Source organism: Lissotriton helveticus, chromosome 10, assembly GCF_964261635.1.
Source record: "Lissotriton helveticus chromosome 10, aLisHel1.1, whole genome shotgun sequence".
In the NCBI taxonomy this organism is placed as follows: domain Eukaryota; kingdom Metazoa; phylum Chordata; class Amphibia; order Caudata; family Salamandridae; genus Lissotriton; species Lissotriton helveticus.
This window is the reverse complement of record NC_136071.1, coordinates 114,621,931-114,638,574: the sequence shown is the minus strand read 5'-3', so window position 1 is coordinate 114,638,574 and position 16,644 is coordinate 114,621,931. Positions and strand designations below refer to the sequence as shown.

The following is a 16,644-nucleotide window of genomic DNA, read 5'->3' as shown; positions in this document are numbered from 1 at the left end:
GCAGAGTGAGAACAAGAAGAAAGTGCTGCCAAAGTGGAAATGAAGTGAAATTTCTAAAGAGTGATAAATGGATCAACATTGTGCTGATCATATCTAAAGAAATAAAGAAAGGAAGGGGGGGAGAAGAAGAAGAACAAAGACCCACTACCAAGTGATGTACAAACGATCAAAGTGCTACCTTACGAGACATTCATTGTGCTCTGAGTCCCTAGTGTTTGCAGTGCAGGGTCACTGACCTTTCAAAATAGAATATTTTCTGTGATTGGTCAATTATATTCCTTCGAATTAGACGCCATGCGCGGCCACGGTACGACCGAAGCTCTAAGAAGCAAATACACAAGGTACAAGGGGTTTTAATGGGCAGTCCTATCTGTCCCCTAGTGTCAAAATTTGGCATTCATTTTTTAAGTCTACTCACTTCTTAGTTGGAGAAGGCGTAGTTCTCCCATCCCACGGATTAGAAATCCAGAAATCAACCTGAATTGTAATTCTGAAAATATTTGTCATAGAACCCTGGTGGGCGAAAGAAACGAAAAAATACAATTCAACTCAAATGTGTCATCCCACTGCTATCCGTACGGTTATTATCCACCCTCACAGATTTACTGAGTATATTGATGTCTCAAGTTATTATAGAGTCTTTCATTTTCCAAAGCCCGGTGGGCAACTTCCGAAGTCAGATTGCCTCTGTTAAAATTTCGTCACTTAAATGTAATTTATACAGAGTATGTACAAATCAAGAACTATTCTAATATTCCAAATGATCAGCAAAATCACAAGAACCTGAGGCAGCATTCCTAGCTGCACAGGAAAGATCAGAAAATCTCTGGCTCGCCCCAAAAAATCAAGGTGTTCTTATACACGTTTCTTGCATAGAAAATTAGCAATTGTGCTAAATTCTCAAGGTGGGAACAAAAGTATATTTTCTTGAGCAAATCAAAACATACATATCATTACCTTAACACATAAGCACATAAGCACATCCCAGTACTTAAAAAAATATTCAACACCCTCTATGTTAATGACATCCAGAGATGACCAAACAAATATGAAACACTGAACAATAAGACTTTCTCTGAGTGAATGAACTCAGTGAAGAAACAAATAAGATAGACATGTGTTGTAATCTTATTTCCACACCACAGAATGTTAATTGTGAGTAAAACAATACAGCAATGGAAATAAACTAATATGACCTCATTTTAATTACATGCTACAGAGACTGTGGGGAAAGGATGCATGCAGGGGGAGGGAGCAAGAGTGAGTGACACAGATGGCATCCATTTTGTCTAAAATGTGTTCTAACAAAGAAATGTGGCATAACTAGGACACGTTAACAAACACACTCCTACACTTCATAGGAATTTTTTTTTTCATTGCAGTCATGTTATTCAGTCTATATATGTCAAACCAAGTGTGAAAAGCATATTAATCATCATTATTTATGCACAAAATCTAAACCCCCAAAAACTATTTCCACAGAATTCTCAGTTCAAAGGCTGTGAACCCATACCCCATTCTAAATATGACCCATCCCATTTTCTAATCTTAATAGACCACAGTTCCTTTCTGTAGCTATGCTCAACTATTGATGACCATTGTCCTAACATCTATTTGGCCATGCAATTGGCCACATTGGGTGCTTTCTTCTACACCAAAAGCTAAAAAAACTCACCTTTCTGCCCCTGGTCTAAATCTGTGGGTTTATGTCATTCCCTTGGAACATTAAAGGTGTTACCTTACTAATGTTGCAACTATGCCCTGAGACAATTCAGGTCCATATGATCCATAATACATATGTTACAAATAAGTAAATAAATTCAAGCAATATGTGATCTAATGGGCATACAATTCTCTAATTCCAGATCTATTCCAGATCAAAATCCAGAGCAACCACAATTTATACAATGCTTGGCATCATCATATTCAACACAATTTTTTGTTGAGATGTCCTCTTACTTCAGTGGCCTTAATTTTACCTCATCCACCCGAAAGTGAAACACATAGGGGCAAGTGGCGGAGCACAGGCTAGCTCCTAAATTGCTAACACCACGCTCCGTCACTTAAGAAGCACCGTATTTGCAATAATACAGCTCACCCCTGCCTTTCTCCCTGCGCTAGTGCGAAATTCAGCTGCCAAATGCCAATGCAGGCACCCTTGCACAATAGTGCGAGGGTGCCTGAGTTAAAGGAATGATTGTTTATGTGCAGGAATGTGTCTCTTCCTGCACATGAACAGTCCAAAATGAATGTTTTGTAACTGCTATGTGTGCTGCATTGTACAGCATACATAGAAGTTGCAAATCGTCACTTTTTAAATGATTGTTTATGTGCAGAAAGGGATACCTTCCTGTACATAAACAATCATTCATGGTGTTTTGCTGCTTCTATATGTGCTGCACAATGCAGCACACATAGAAACAGCAAACACGAGGAGAAATAAAGGATTTCTCCTCATTTGCCATGTTAAAATCAGGTTTTCTCTGGTCTTAATTTTGGTGCTGGCTTCTATTTACACCAACCTTGTAAAGAGAGGGCAGCGTCAAAATCAATGGGTGTTGCGGCGGAACACTCACCGCAACGACCATTGCCCACCCCTTTCATGCTAAGTGTAGCGTGAAAGGGGGCCTCATTGGCGGCATTTAGCCACATTAAGTGGCTTACCGCCTCCTTGTAAATAAGGCAAAGCTCCTATCACTTTTTTTTTAAAGTATTTTTATTAAATTTTCAACACACACAAACCCCCCATATATAAGACACATTATCGATAGGGACACATTTTTTTTTGTACATAGCATGAACATTCACCTTCCTTGTGTTCACATCATAATCATTATCACAGCAAACTTCCCAACCTTCTCACCATCTGTTAGTGTCTTCACCATTACATGCATTCAGTAACATCCCGCAACATTGTGGAATCCAAGATTGGTGCCCCCTTATTTGCTTGCCTCTCCCTCCTCTTCCCTCCTACCCCCCCTCACCAGTGTGCTTCAATTAATCTAAACAAGGATTATCAATCACTATCATTGTGCAAGGGTATGCGGGCCTCCTAGTTTATTAGGGCTGTGCTCCGATTTATGCCATCTCCGACCCCGCTTTCGTTACCCCATAGCCATCTTGAGCCTAATTATACTCTGCGTGCTCCGGTCATTTCCTGAGGAGCCTCCAAAGAGTCAGGGTCCGAGTCTGGCAACTTCAGTAATACCACCAAGGTTTCCCACGCCTGTGCAGTTTCCATCGCTTTTTCGTTGCTGCTCTCCTGGCCTGTTGGAACATGACCATACTCTCACACTCACCCAAGTCATGAACTCCGCCCTCCATCGCTCCATGCTAGGACCCTGCTTGGATTTCCACTGCCTTGTTAGATCTCGTTTAGCTAATAGTAACCCCAGATCAATGAATTTGCTCGTAACCTTAGTTTGCGCTGTATGAGGAAACCAGTGCAGTATACATGCCCCCATATTGGGTTCTATCTGTCTGCCCGTCACTCCGCACAGAACTTCAACCACCTCCTCCCAGTATGTTCCGAGCTGCGGGCAACTCCACATCATATGCTGGAAGTCTGCTGCGTTTGATTGGCACCAGGGGCAACGTGCTAAGTCCACATTAAAATATTTATTTATCTGCTCTGGGGTTATGTACGCCCTGTGTATAACATAGAAATGAATACGTTGGAATCTAGCATTCCGTGTGCCCATCCACGGCCTTTCCACTATTTTAGCCCAAGTCATTTCGGGAATATCTTTACTCAGGTCTACCTCCCACTTTCCTTGCAATTGATCCAGTGGCTTCATTCCCTCCTCCACCATTCGCCTATATAGGCATGTTACTGCCTTTACCGTCCCGCTGCCATTACAACATATTGACATGTCAGGGGTTTTCGTGGATCTGATAATCCCTCACCTCAGTGTTTATGAATTGCAGAGGCCAGGGCGGCATGCAGCAAAAAGTCACCCCTGGGCAAACCATATCTGTCTTGCAGTGCATGGAAGAGGGCTCCCTCCCCATACAGGTCCCCAACCATTTGCAACCCCAGATCCTCCCACTCTGCCAGTGCAGACCAGTCTCCTCCGTGCAGGAGGGCCATACACATGCCCAAAGGTGCGTATGGGCGAGTGACGCCACCCCTGCGCCTGCTTCTATTCCAGCACGCTCTCAGCGCTTTCTCCTCATATGTCAATGAATCTACTCGCATCCGCTGGCCAAGAACAATAAAGGACAGAACATGCCGCAGAAACCATTGGTCCCCCGGCCCATCCGGGCCCCTAAACTCCAGAGCTACCACCTGCGTAAGCCCAGCAGCTGGGCTGCCAAATAATAAAATTCAAAGTTCGGGACCATCCAGCCTCCCTCTGCTCGAGGTCTCATCATCGTGGTCAGTGCCACCCGCCGCCTGCCACTCCCCCACAGAAATCCCCCTACCATGGACTGAAGCGTCCTAAACACAGAGCCTGGGATCCAGATCAGCAGCCTCCTGAAATAGTATAACAGTCTAGGCAGTGCTACCATTTTCAGAAGCGCTACTCTTCCTGCCACCAAAAGTGGCAATGTACCCCAAAATGCCATGCTCCCTTTGATCCCTCACACTGCTCTATTCACATTACCTTCCAAAAGATACGCCTGCTCATGATAGATGTTAATTCCCAAGTATGGTAGGCAGCAGGGTTCCCATCTTATTCTGTCCAGCCTAGCAGGGGGTTCCCATCACCCGACGCACCGGGAACAACTCCGAGGCCTCCGCAAACATCTGTAACAGCGTCGTTGCTCCCATTAAGACCTCCCCAGGGGTGGCCAAAAACATCAGCAGATCATCTGCGTAAAGCGATATGTAGTGCACGTCTCAGCGCATCTCCAGCCCAGTAAAATGCCTCCCTGATCTAGCTCGCACTGCCAATGGTTCTATCGCCAGTGTCAACAGCAGCGGAGATAGCGAACAGCCCTGTCGCGTCCCTCGTCCCATTGAGCAGGATTGCGACACCGTCCCCCCCGTCCTCACCCTAACAGTCGCTGAGTTATATAGTAATTGAGTCCATCTCACGAACGCCTCCCCCAAGCCCAGCTTGCGCATAACCTGGAAGAGAAATGGCCATTCCAAACTATCGAAGGCCTTCTCTATGTCTACTGAAAGAATCAGGGCAGTCGAGGTCAGGTCATGGCATTCCTCCAGAATTCGCAGAAGCCTTCTCACATTAACAGATGTGTTACGCTTAGGTATAAAACCCGACTGATCCCGATGTACTAACTGCGACATATATGGGAGTAGTCGGGATGCTAGGATCCTACTCAGAATTTTGTAATCGGTTGTCAACATTGAGAGTGGACGATATGTAAGTGTGGGCCGAAAATTCATTCCGCTCGCGGAATTTGCGGATTTTCTGCAATTTCGCGATCCGCGAATCTCGCAAAATCGCAGAAAAATCCGCGAATCCGCGAGCGGGACACATTTTCCATGAAGCACTTACAGGGTTACAGCAGCAGGTGCCCAAGTTGAAGCTAATTTCTTTGTAACCATTTACAAAAGGGTTACAAAGAAATTAACTTCAACTTGGGCACCTGCTGTAACCCTGTAAGTGCTTCCTGAGCGGCGCCTCGTTGCCTACTTGCAACTATTCTCTGACCCTGCTCTGACCCTCGAAGCAGGGTCAGAGAATAGTTACAATTAGGCAACGAGGCTCCTCTCACAAAAATTAAACCCCAGCAGGAAGCACTTACAGATATAAATAAAGCAGGTGCCCAAGTTGAAGCTCAAATTCAGTAACGCATTATAATCAGCATAAGAATCTAGTGAGCACGGTCGATGCTAGGCAGGTGTGCTTTCTCCCCAATTCTACAGTCTACAAATAGCTGTATTCCGTGATGGAGGTCTAGGCATCCACGAGTTTCTCGAGCGCAATCCCCCTGTACTTCCATTGACCAGGAGGCTGCTTTCTCCTCATCTGCTGCTCTGATCGGTCTCTGACCCTTTATAAACAAGAGGCATGTGAACTCGCACAGAAGCCCGGCCCCACATACACTAGGCTATGCAACCTCTTTCCACCCTTTCCCCCACTGTGATGGACAGCTCACTCGAGGGACCTCGGTGCCTATGGGCCCGGGGGCAAAGTTGCAGACACACGTGGTGACTGAACAACTCTTCTGGGCCTTTATGCAGCTGTAGTGTAGGAAAAGCACGATACATTTACCCAATGAGGTAGCACTTACTTATTAGCCAGTAGAAAGTACTCCAGTTGAGTATAGTGCAATTGCAAAAAAATCCGTGATTTTGCGGGGAAATCCGTGAATTCGCGGATTGTTTGGCAAATTCGCCCATATAACGATATGCCTTTATATCTGCAGCTTCCCTTCCAGGTTTCAAGAGGGGGATGATAATAGCCTTCCTATTGGTCTCAGGCAGTCTCCCCGCCTCACGTGTCTCCTGATATATCACTTGTACGCTCGGGGCTAAACAATCCGCGTATCTGGAATAAAATTCTATGGGGAGACCGTCCACCCCTGGCGTCTTGTTATGGCCATATCCTTAATCGCACTCCTGATCTCCCCCACCGTGACCTTGCTTCCCAGCAGATCTCCCTGCTCCTTACTCAAGCTCGGCAAGGTCACCTTCTCTAGATACTCCTCTATGCCATCGGCATCCTGAGTCAGTTGGCTACTGTAAAGCCCAGTATAATACTCTAGAAACAAGTTGTTGATCCCTGATTGTGTGCTCACCACATCCTCTGTGGGGGCTATCAGGCCCAATATCAGTGCCCCCCGGGAATCGGGTTAGCCAGCCACCCCAGCAAAGCATATACCCCGGACCACAACCTTAAACGCATCCCACTCAATTGCCACTGACGTTGCCGCCCCCTCGTTCTCCTCGAAGTATTGGTCAATACCCGTCCCCAACTCCTCACAAAAGACAGGGTCTTCCAGCGCCTCCGGCCAGAACCGCCAGGTCAGTATAACCGCCCTCTCTTGATTCCATCGCATCCGCACTAACAACGGGTTGTGATCCGATATCATTCTGGCCAAATACTCGCTACCTATCACCTTGGAGTGAACATCAGGGGTTCATAATATTGCATCTTATCTCACATGCAAGTTGTGGAGGCCAGAGTATTAAGAATAATCCCGCTCCTCCAGGTGCTGCGCCCCATGTGTCAACCAGCCCCCAATTAGATTGCCATGCGCTTCTCGCCTTGGAAATCCTATGTACCGGGGCACCAGACAGTGGGGGGTGGGATCTGTCTCTCTCTACGGGGCCGATTCACAGAACTAACTTAAGACAAAATCCTAAACTTACTACTTTTGGTATTCACAGAAGTTAGGATTTTGTCTTAAGTTTGTCTTAAGACAGACTTAAGACAGACTCAAGACAAAATCCTAACTTAAGTCTGTCTTAAGTTTGTCTTAAGACAAACTTAAGACAAAATCCTAACTTCTGTGAATACCAAAAGTAGTAAGTTTAGGATTTTGTCTTAAGTTAGTTCTGTGAATCGGGCCCTCCATCTGCTATTGAGTTAAATTCTCCTCCCATTGTTGTTGCAGTAGTTAAGTATGGCGCTAGACTCCCCGATAAACTCTCAAAAAATTAGGGTTGGTCCACATTGGGGGCATACACACTGCACAGTGTCACATCCACACCATTTAGCCGCCCCATCACCGCTACGAACCTTCCCCCTGGGTCAACCAATGGCTGCGTTGGCTGAAAAGGGACTCCCGCTCTGACCTACACGAAGGAACCCCTGGCAAAAGCTGAGTAAATTGTGTAAAATAATTGCCCACTCCATCTCTTTTTCAGAGCTACTCCCTCAGATCGGTTAATATGCGTTTCCTGAAGGAGCGCTATATGCACCCCTCATCGCACCGGGTAAGCATACACCTTGTGATGCTGTTGCATTGTGTAGAGCCCCCTTACATTCCAGGTTATACATTTCAGATCATGTAACGTCCTCTTTTGTTGAACACTCCCTCCCTCACACACACCCCTCATCTAAGACCACACCGGTGTCACTAACTCCCCCAACTGCCTCCCAAATCACCCCCACCCCAACTCCCTCCCCCCAGAACAGGTGCTACAATATTAGAACCCATCCAAACTATTGCTCAAATGCTCCCAAAAAGCCCCTAGGGAGCTACACCCACACAAACTTACGGGGGTAAGCCCTAAGCTTCAGAGAGTTGGCGACCCAGTAGACCGCCGTCCTGCACTCAAACCCCTTAATGTCAACTAGCCCCCTCCGGGGCCGTATAGCAGTAGGACCTCTTCCACATTTTTTCTACAGCCCCCACATACCCCCCAGCCCTCAATAACCAGTCCCCAGCCAACCAGGTCCATAACTAGCCCCCACGTCATAACCAACCCCTTACTTGTTTCACTACTTATGTCCAGCCAGTTTCTACATCACCCATCTACGATCTCATCCGCCGCCCCAGCTGTCACATGAGGCAATTTCAGGCTGCCAGCATCCAATTGTTCTTTGTCCTCTTTCAGGGACCCCCTTCCGATTCCGTCCCTGTCGGAGATGCTACCCCTTACGAGAGATAGCCGTGACAGCCTGCAAAACGGTTGCTCGCTCCTTCTTTGTCTGCGTCGGCTTCTGGGCCGCTGGCTGATGTAGCCGGTTGCGCCTCAGTCTGCGCGGTCGAGGTCCCTCTGTACCTGCATTCATGCCACGCCCTGCGTCTCCGATACCCACCCAAATGTATAATCTGGGAACAATGTCACTTTACTGTTGCCCACTGTGTATGGGCCCGCCATCCTGGCCTTGTTCAGCAGGAGATCTCTGTCCTTATAATGAAGCAGCCTTCCACCACTTGCCCTGGCGGTCTCCCGGGGGCCAATGGCCTCACTTGCACTCTCTGGGCTCTCTCCAGAGTAAAGAAGGATGACAAGCCTTCCGTTGCGACGGTTCCCTTCAGCCACTCTTTCAAATAGTCCACCATGTTGGGTCCTTACATCCCTTCTGGTAGCCCCTCCACCCGGATGTTGTTACTTCGATTCCTCCCTTCGGCATCTTCTGTTCTCCGCTCCAGGGTCGGCAGCCTGTTTTGAAAATCGGTCATCTGTGCCACCATCGACTTTTGAGCTGGTTCCATGACTTCTATGGCTACCGCTGTTTGTTTCACCCTGTCGGCCAGTTTGGCATGGTCCGCTCGGAGCAACCCTAGACCTTGCGTCACGTGTACGATGTCCAGTTGCGGGACCTCCCTGGTATCTGTTATGGCTTTTAGTATTTGATCGACCTGTTGCTGGATCATCCCCTCAGAACACTGTTGTGATCCCTCTCGCTCTTCTGTGATAGCTGTGTCATCTGCATGCTCCGTTGGTGCTCCCGCTTTCTTCCCTCTTGGCTTCCCCATTTTCCCTTGGGTCGTAAGATCCATTAAACCGCCGGGTTCTCCTCTATAGATCACCTCCTCTCAGTGGCCTCCAGCTGTACTTCCAAGCCTCAAGCAGTCGAGCCGTCTCCACCGCGCCGCTCCTCACCCTCTCTCAGACTCACACACCTCGTCAGGGTCGTCCTCCAAGCCCGGCCAGGCACTACCACTACGCAGTATTAGCCCTCCTGGTGGATCTGTCTCCAGCTGGGCATCGAAGGCTCTGTTCCATCAAGAGGACCCACTCCAGACCAGTGATCGCCAGTTGCTTTGCCTTTCTCGTCGTCCTTTTCTACGGTCCACCGCCTTATGGGTTGAAAGCAGCAGGCCCCATCTCCACTTCAGAGCCTGCTCCTGTCAAGCCTACTGCACAGCCACCTATCTGTGCCAGCTGCTATTTGCAAACCGCTCCGTGCTATGACCCGGTCCTCCTCCATGGCCCCCTTTCAGGATTTCCGGTCTCTCGGCAGCGGACCAGACCCCGGGGCCTGCCCGCGGCCTCAGCTCTCCTCTGCCATGGGTTCTTGTCTGGTCCGCACTCGCCTTCATTTTGCGTCCCCTCAGCTGCCGGATTATTCAGTATGCAACACGTTTAAGGGGCTGAGATCCCTGGTCCCCTTCAGCTATGCCCGTCTTGGGTTCTCGTGGGTGGCGTCCTCCACCGCTGGTGGTGCTTGCTAATCCGCACGGGTCAAGCCGCCCCAGCAGCTAGCAGGATCGCAAAATCCGCACACCGCCATCTTGGGTCCACGACTAGCTTCCACTTCCAGTCTGCAGTTCCCCTGATTGCGTCGCTCCAGGACTCGCCTTCTTGACAGCCGGTGCCTCTAGGCTCTCGCCGCCTTCGCCCCAGGGGTTCGGGGGCTTCTTGCAGTGTCCCTTATACAGGATAAAAGAAGGGGTCGGCGCGGAGCTCCGTGCTCACGCATCTGCTCTCATCCGCCTCGTGGCCATGCCCCCGCAAAGCTCCTATCACCAAAGGAAAGTCGTTCAAAGTGACATTCCTGTGGTGATAGGGGCTTGTAAATATGCCCCATAGTTTCAAACAGTAAGCCTGGCAAGTATCACAAACCCCTCCAGACAGAAACAAGGGTCTTAACCCTTTCCACGCTGATGACGGAACCGCTCCGTCATCAGCCGTGGTGGCGCTGTGCTGATGGCGGAGCGGTTCCATCATGGCCCGCCCGACGCGCCTGCGCGTCGCTGATTTCGCGCCTGTGCGGCGCGTTCTATTAAGCGGGCGGGGCCATGACGGAACCGCTCCGTCATGAGCACAGCTCAACCGTGGCTGGTGACGGAGTGGTTCGGTCACCAGCATGGGCACGCCGCGCGGCCCCCCGCCCCCTTAGCGGAATAGCCGCCGCAACGATGTGGTTAAGGAAAAAAAGAATGGTAGCAAAAAGTTGTGGCAAACTGTGCACAGACTTTTTCCGATGGGTTTTTAATTTTGGAATGTGACCTGTGTACTAATGGATGACAACTCGAAATGTCAAGTTATAGAAGTTCGCACAATGACGTCCATAGGCAGGTCGCTATTTGTAGCTAGAAACACAGGGATGTTGGCCTGCAAGGAGCATCAGGCCACTATCCTTGTGTTTGCACCCCCCAAGTAGAAAATCTTATTTTTAAAAGCAAGCCTCTTTCCTTTAAGGAAATGGTACCACTTTTAGAATGAAACAATTGACGTCTGAACTGCTGGCTGGTCCACCCTCCATGTTGTCAGGAATTATTTTAAAAGTGAATGCTGTAAGACGGGGAAAGCTTCATGTTTACTAATCAGTTACCACAACCTTTGAGGCATGGGTAACTTTTCAACGTTGGCAAGTGCAAATCATTGATAAATACAATTCCTAATCATAACTTGTGTGTAGTCTCATTGATGCACCTTCATACTTTCATTTCAGTGGTGGTGGTAAATACTTTGGGGCAGATTTATGTCGGACTTGCGCCACGTTTACGCCGCCGTTGCGGCATAAACGTGGCGCATCCCTGCTACCCATTTACAACATGACGCATCTAGGCAGATGCGTCATGTTGTAAAACCCTGCGCCACATGTGGGCTTTCCGGCGCAGGTTGGGCGTTCCGGGGCAGGTGCGCCTCGCAAAAATGCCTGCGTGAAATCTACAAGATTTCATGCAGGCACTTTTAGGCCAATGCTGCGTCAAAACCCTGCGCCTGCTTGAAGCAGGCGTAAGGCTTGACGCAGCATTGGACAGATAGGGCCCCCAAGAGCATTGCTGGAGCTGCGTCGTGCTTGCGACACAACTCCAGCAATGCGCCGCCTTTACGGCACAGATGTGTCACGCATCTGTACCGTTTTGCCCCATGGTGCGCCGCATTGTAAATGCGGCGCACCATGGTTGGCGGAGCTGCGGCGCACAATAACTGGCGCATCCCTGGTATGCGCCAGTTATTGTAAATCTGCCCCTTTAAATGCTATCACAATGAATGTGAGGACTGCAGGTAGCATCAAACTTGTGCCTGTCCTCAGAGCAGCATAAACGTGAAAGTCTAAATGACTCCTTGAAGCCACTGTGGTCCACTTTCTCTGTGCAACCAGTCTGCATTTGAAGGGGTGGACATCTCCCTGCAGCCACGCGCAGTGAGTGACCACATCTGCCTCCAGTGGGATGTTATTGGGACCTATAGAACCCTCTTGGCCTTCCAAAGCTTACCGCCAGGCGGACCCAAAGACTGCCACCTCTTTGTGATTCAAATGCCATCACAGTATTCACATTATACCTCGTCACAAAATATTTTTTTACAAAATTCTACTATTTTACACTCTAAAATACCATACTCACTTCACGCTCTCCTTTTGTTTTACTCAGCATTCAACACACTCACTCACCAATTTCAATGTAATTGGACTTAACTTTCTTTAGCTGGTACAACAAATGGTCCAAACCAAATTTGTTGTACCAGCTATAGAAAGTTAAAAAACTAAGTCCAATTACATTGAAATTGGTTAACCTATGTATTGTTATACTATGAACTATGGCTGGTGTTTTCAAACAATACCAAAAAGTTTTGTTTAGTATATTGTAAGTTATGGATGTGTAAGAGTGTTGAATGCTGAATGAAAGAAAAGGAGAGCGTGAAGTGAGTATGGTATTTTAGAGTGTAAAATAGTAGAATTTTGTACAAAAAAGATTTTGTGACGAGGTATAATGTGAATACAGTGATGGGATTTGAATAAAAAGTTGAATTCTGTTATGTGAAAACTAAAACAAAAAATAAAAGATTAATTCAAGGCAGAAAAAGAAGCCTAAAGGTACATATTGTTGCATTTTCAATAAGGTGTCTCATAAATGAGTGTAGAAGTGATGTAGCGATATTGGCAGTGTTGTAGTTTTGTTGCTCAGACAAATGGGGCACCACCTCTTTAAGATCACACCAGTACTTCATGCCTTGACATTATCTGTATTACAGAAGGGGCCTTGTGAGCCTCTATGGCCTCCCCCATAATACTAAAATGCCTGGTGGATGCAAAATAGGGGTGCTTTTGATAACATGGCCCCAGGTGCCAACAGTGATTGCATGAAGTTACTTCTGAAATTGCATCTGTGCATTTAAACCTGTAAAACTGATCCAGTTCATTATGCCAACTAAATTCCCCCGCTTATTTTGCAAATAGCTCAGTGCATCATCCATTTCGAGTGGTGAGTCTAAACTTCCGTTTATCCCACTGTCCTGATGATGAAAGTGTGCAATTTGGGAACAGATCAACTTTTTTTCATCAGCTTATTCCCTAGATATTGCTTGCATTTATACTGCATAATTGAACTTCTTTTCCAATACTAGGATCATGTGTTTTGTAGCAGCAGCTGCAAACTAGCTCAAAAAGCCCAGAGCGTCAGATGATGCTATAACAATGAATACATCAAAAATGTATGTAGTGTTTATGAACAATGAATGCACTAAATTTTGTGTTGATAATTAGGATATACATTTTGCTACTACATAGGTATTGTGCAGCAGAGACATTCAGACCCCTGTTAACACTGCAAGTCCCACTGCAGGGAAAATACAAACCAGAGGGGTACGTTTTCTTTTGGCCCTTTTCGGTCACAGCCTACTTACCTAGACAACCCAGCTATCTGCTTGCAAAGATATATTGGGGACGTGCTGAAAGCTTACCTAAAAATGCAGTCAGCCTATTGCTTTTCATTGGCTTTGCTTTTTGTCACTCACATTTGCTTGTTTTCTATTCGCTAGCTTAATTTTTTAGGCTGTCCAGCTTGTGTTAGCCCCTCCCTTAGAGAATAGCCTCTAAACCACCTCTCTAACTGGCTCCTTCTATTGATCTATGACTGCTTGTTGTTTTTGGGAACTCTTTTTTACTTTATCTTGAAGGACTCCATGACAGTGCATATATTTTTACAGTTGCCTGTGCTTCTCCACCTCGGCACTCTGTAATTCTCCATTTTGCCATGAGCTTCACCCCATTTGTGCATTTGATTAACCTAAAAGGGTCATTGTTTCTACTAGCCAATGAAATTATTTCAAGCTGCTTAGTTTCATTAACTTCTGTAAGGCGCTTTGTGTTGCAATCACTTTTACCAGAAGCTGTTTTGTTATTTGCCTTCGTTTTTGAGATACATTGTAGAATCTTTATGCATGAATGTGTATGTTGTGTTTAGCTGCCTGACCGAGCCATGACTGATACTTTAAAGGTCACTTTGTAGAGGATGTGCATCTAAAACGCCTTCTCATTTCACTAGCAGACAAAAAATGTCTTCCACTGAAAATCCAGAAAATGTCCTTTTGTTTTTGCAGCTAAGATTTGTAAGTTGTTTAGTTGTGAATAGAGCATGGTGTTATCTTTATAGCAAGCAAGCCAACATATGAGCCCTGGCCCATTTGATTCATGTCCGGTGGCCTGAGCAGACAGTGATATATATATATATAAATGGGCCAAACATTTTCTGTTTCTATTTCTATCGGTTTAAAAGTTCTTAAAGATGGTAATGAAATTTGTTCTCCTAACATGAAAGAAAACATTAGAGAACGCATTTTTCTTCTTTAAGGCATCTATTGACACCTGCCAATGATTGACAGTTCAATGCAATTTTCAAGTGGCAGGCTTTCGGATGGATGCCTATGCCCTGTGGACTAAGTGCTCCTTCGGAACACGATCTCCACTATGTACAACACTTTCATATAAGTTAGAAACTTAGTTACTTTAATTTACTGTTGAAAATTGAATGTGCTGAGCTTTGCCCTGTCGCATTCAATACAATAACTGTAGAAATTAATATTATCTTCTTTCCAGAATGCTAGTTTCTTTCTCAAAGCACACAACATCGCATATGTGTAATTTTTGGAATTAAGTCAGAATTAAAAAACTTTCCTAGTTGACTTTGGATCCATCATATAAGGGATACCATGTACTGGGTTTTGTTATGTATGACCAGGTTCTTCTAAATAAACCCCACATTAATTGGTTAAATACGAACCCTATATAAAATAGTGCATGTTGTAGGCCCTCAGTAAACAGCAGCACAAGAGTAACATCTCTGCCTCTTGTCCTATGCCTTTTCATTACTGCTTCATGGTCACATTTTTCTGGCACAGATTGGCAGCCCTGATAATATTAAATCGTTTTGGTCACAAAAGACAACAATTTCAGTATAATGTTTTTCTTCGGTGTATTGCATCAATCAAGGTATACTCTGATAATGTTTTTTTTTCTAACAGAGAGCTTTATTTAATTATTGTTAACTTGCGTATATCAGTAATGTAGCAATTGCATCATGTGTTCAATTTATTTTTCGTTTCTTATTTTTGTGAATTGAACCTTATATATGTATATACACACACACACACACACACACACACAGACCATTTAAAGCCCCTTGAGTCAATTCCTTGAATTGTGATATTATACACATTTCTCAAATTTATATTTTAGTGTTCCTTCATACGTCTTTGACATGAGTACTGTTGTGTGTGTTGAAATGAAATGAAATGAAATGAAATTGGGTTTATAGAGCGCATGGCTGCCCTAGAGCGTCCCAGCGCTGGAACAATTAATAACAGAACACATGAGGAAGAAAATTAGGAGGCCTTGGGGAAAAGAAAAGTTTTAAGAGACTTTCTAAACTTCAGGTAGGAGGGTTCCTTCCGTAAGTCCCTGGGCAGGGCATTCCACTTTTTTGCTGCATTCAGCGAGAACCGGCGACCTCCAGTGCGGGCTTTCCTCACTCTGGGTGTTATGGCCAGGTTTTCTCCGTCAGATCGAAGGGCCCGAGTCGGTTTATAAGATCAAACCCCTAAGGGCTGGAGGGCCATTACCTTGGAGGGATTTGTAGGCAATACATAGTGACTTGAAGGAGATTCGCTCCTGGATTGGGAGCCAGTGTAGAGCTCTGAGCAAGGGTTTAGCTGAAGCCCATCTGGGAGCTCCCATAAGGAGCCTAGCTGCGGCGTTCTGTACTCGCTGTAAGATATTGATCGAGGCCTGAGGCGCCGCCAGGAGGAGGGCGTTGCCATAGTCTAGTCTGGCCAAAATTAGGCCCTGAATTAGAAGTTTTCTCGATTCGAAAGGAAGAAGGGGGAGGACTTTCCTTACAGCCCGCAGTAATCCAAAGCATCCTCCTGCCACCTTCTGTGCATGGGTCATGAATGTGAGTTGGGGTTCAAACCAAACCCCGAGGCTTTTGACTTTCTCCTTTGGGGATGGTAAGTCCCCCATACAAGGAGGCCAATGATCAGAGGACAAGGATGGAAGTGGGTGGCCCATGACCATAATCTCGGTCTTAGCTCCATTGAGTTTGAGTTTGGAGTCAATCATCCATGAGAAGATGGCTGTTAGGCATCTTGATAGGTCGGATGGGTGTCCCCTTTGTTGTGACAGCGAGACGATAAGTTGTGTGTCGTCTGCGTAACTAATAGATTTGATCCCGAAGGGGGCTACTGCCTCCTCTAACGGGGCCATATAAACATTGAACAGTGTGGGGCTCAGGGAGGAGCCCTGAGGCACCCCACACTGAAGGGGAATAGGTTTGGACATTGAGCCATTTTCCCAGATCCTAAACGATCTTCTCTCAAGGAAGGACTCCAGCCATCTGAGGGCTGACCCCGTGATGCCCAATTTGGCGAGGCGCTGGACCAAGGTTGGATGGTCAACGGTGTCAAATGCAGTGCTTAGATCCAGGAGGATCAGGGCTGCCGATCCCCCTGAATCTAAGATGCATCTTGCCTCTTCCGTAGCAACTAGAAGGGCAGTATCTGTGCTCTGACCTGGGCGAAAACCCGTTTGGGAGTCACTCAGGAGG

The 16,644-nt window shown here is 46.5% G+C and overlaps 1 long non-coding RNA gene across 1 annotated transcript in view; it reads right to left on the bottom strand.

Annotated features, from left to right (window-relative positions):
• Window positions 1–242: 242 nt before the first annotated feature.
• LOC144785081 (uncharacterized) overlaps window positions 243–16,644 on the bottom strand; it is a 37,022-nt gene continuing 20,620 nt past the window's right edge. The window contains exons 2-3 of the long non-coding RNA XR_013601753.1: window positions 419–513; window positions 243–321 (exon numbers count right to left, since the gene is read on the bottom strand). This is a non-coding gene — a long non-coding RNA (uncharacterized LOC144785081). The remainder of the gene's footprint in view (window positions 322–418; window positions 514–16,644) is intronic.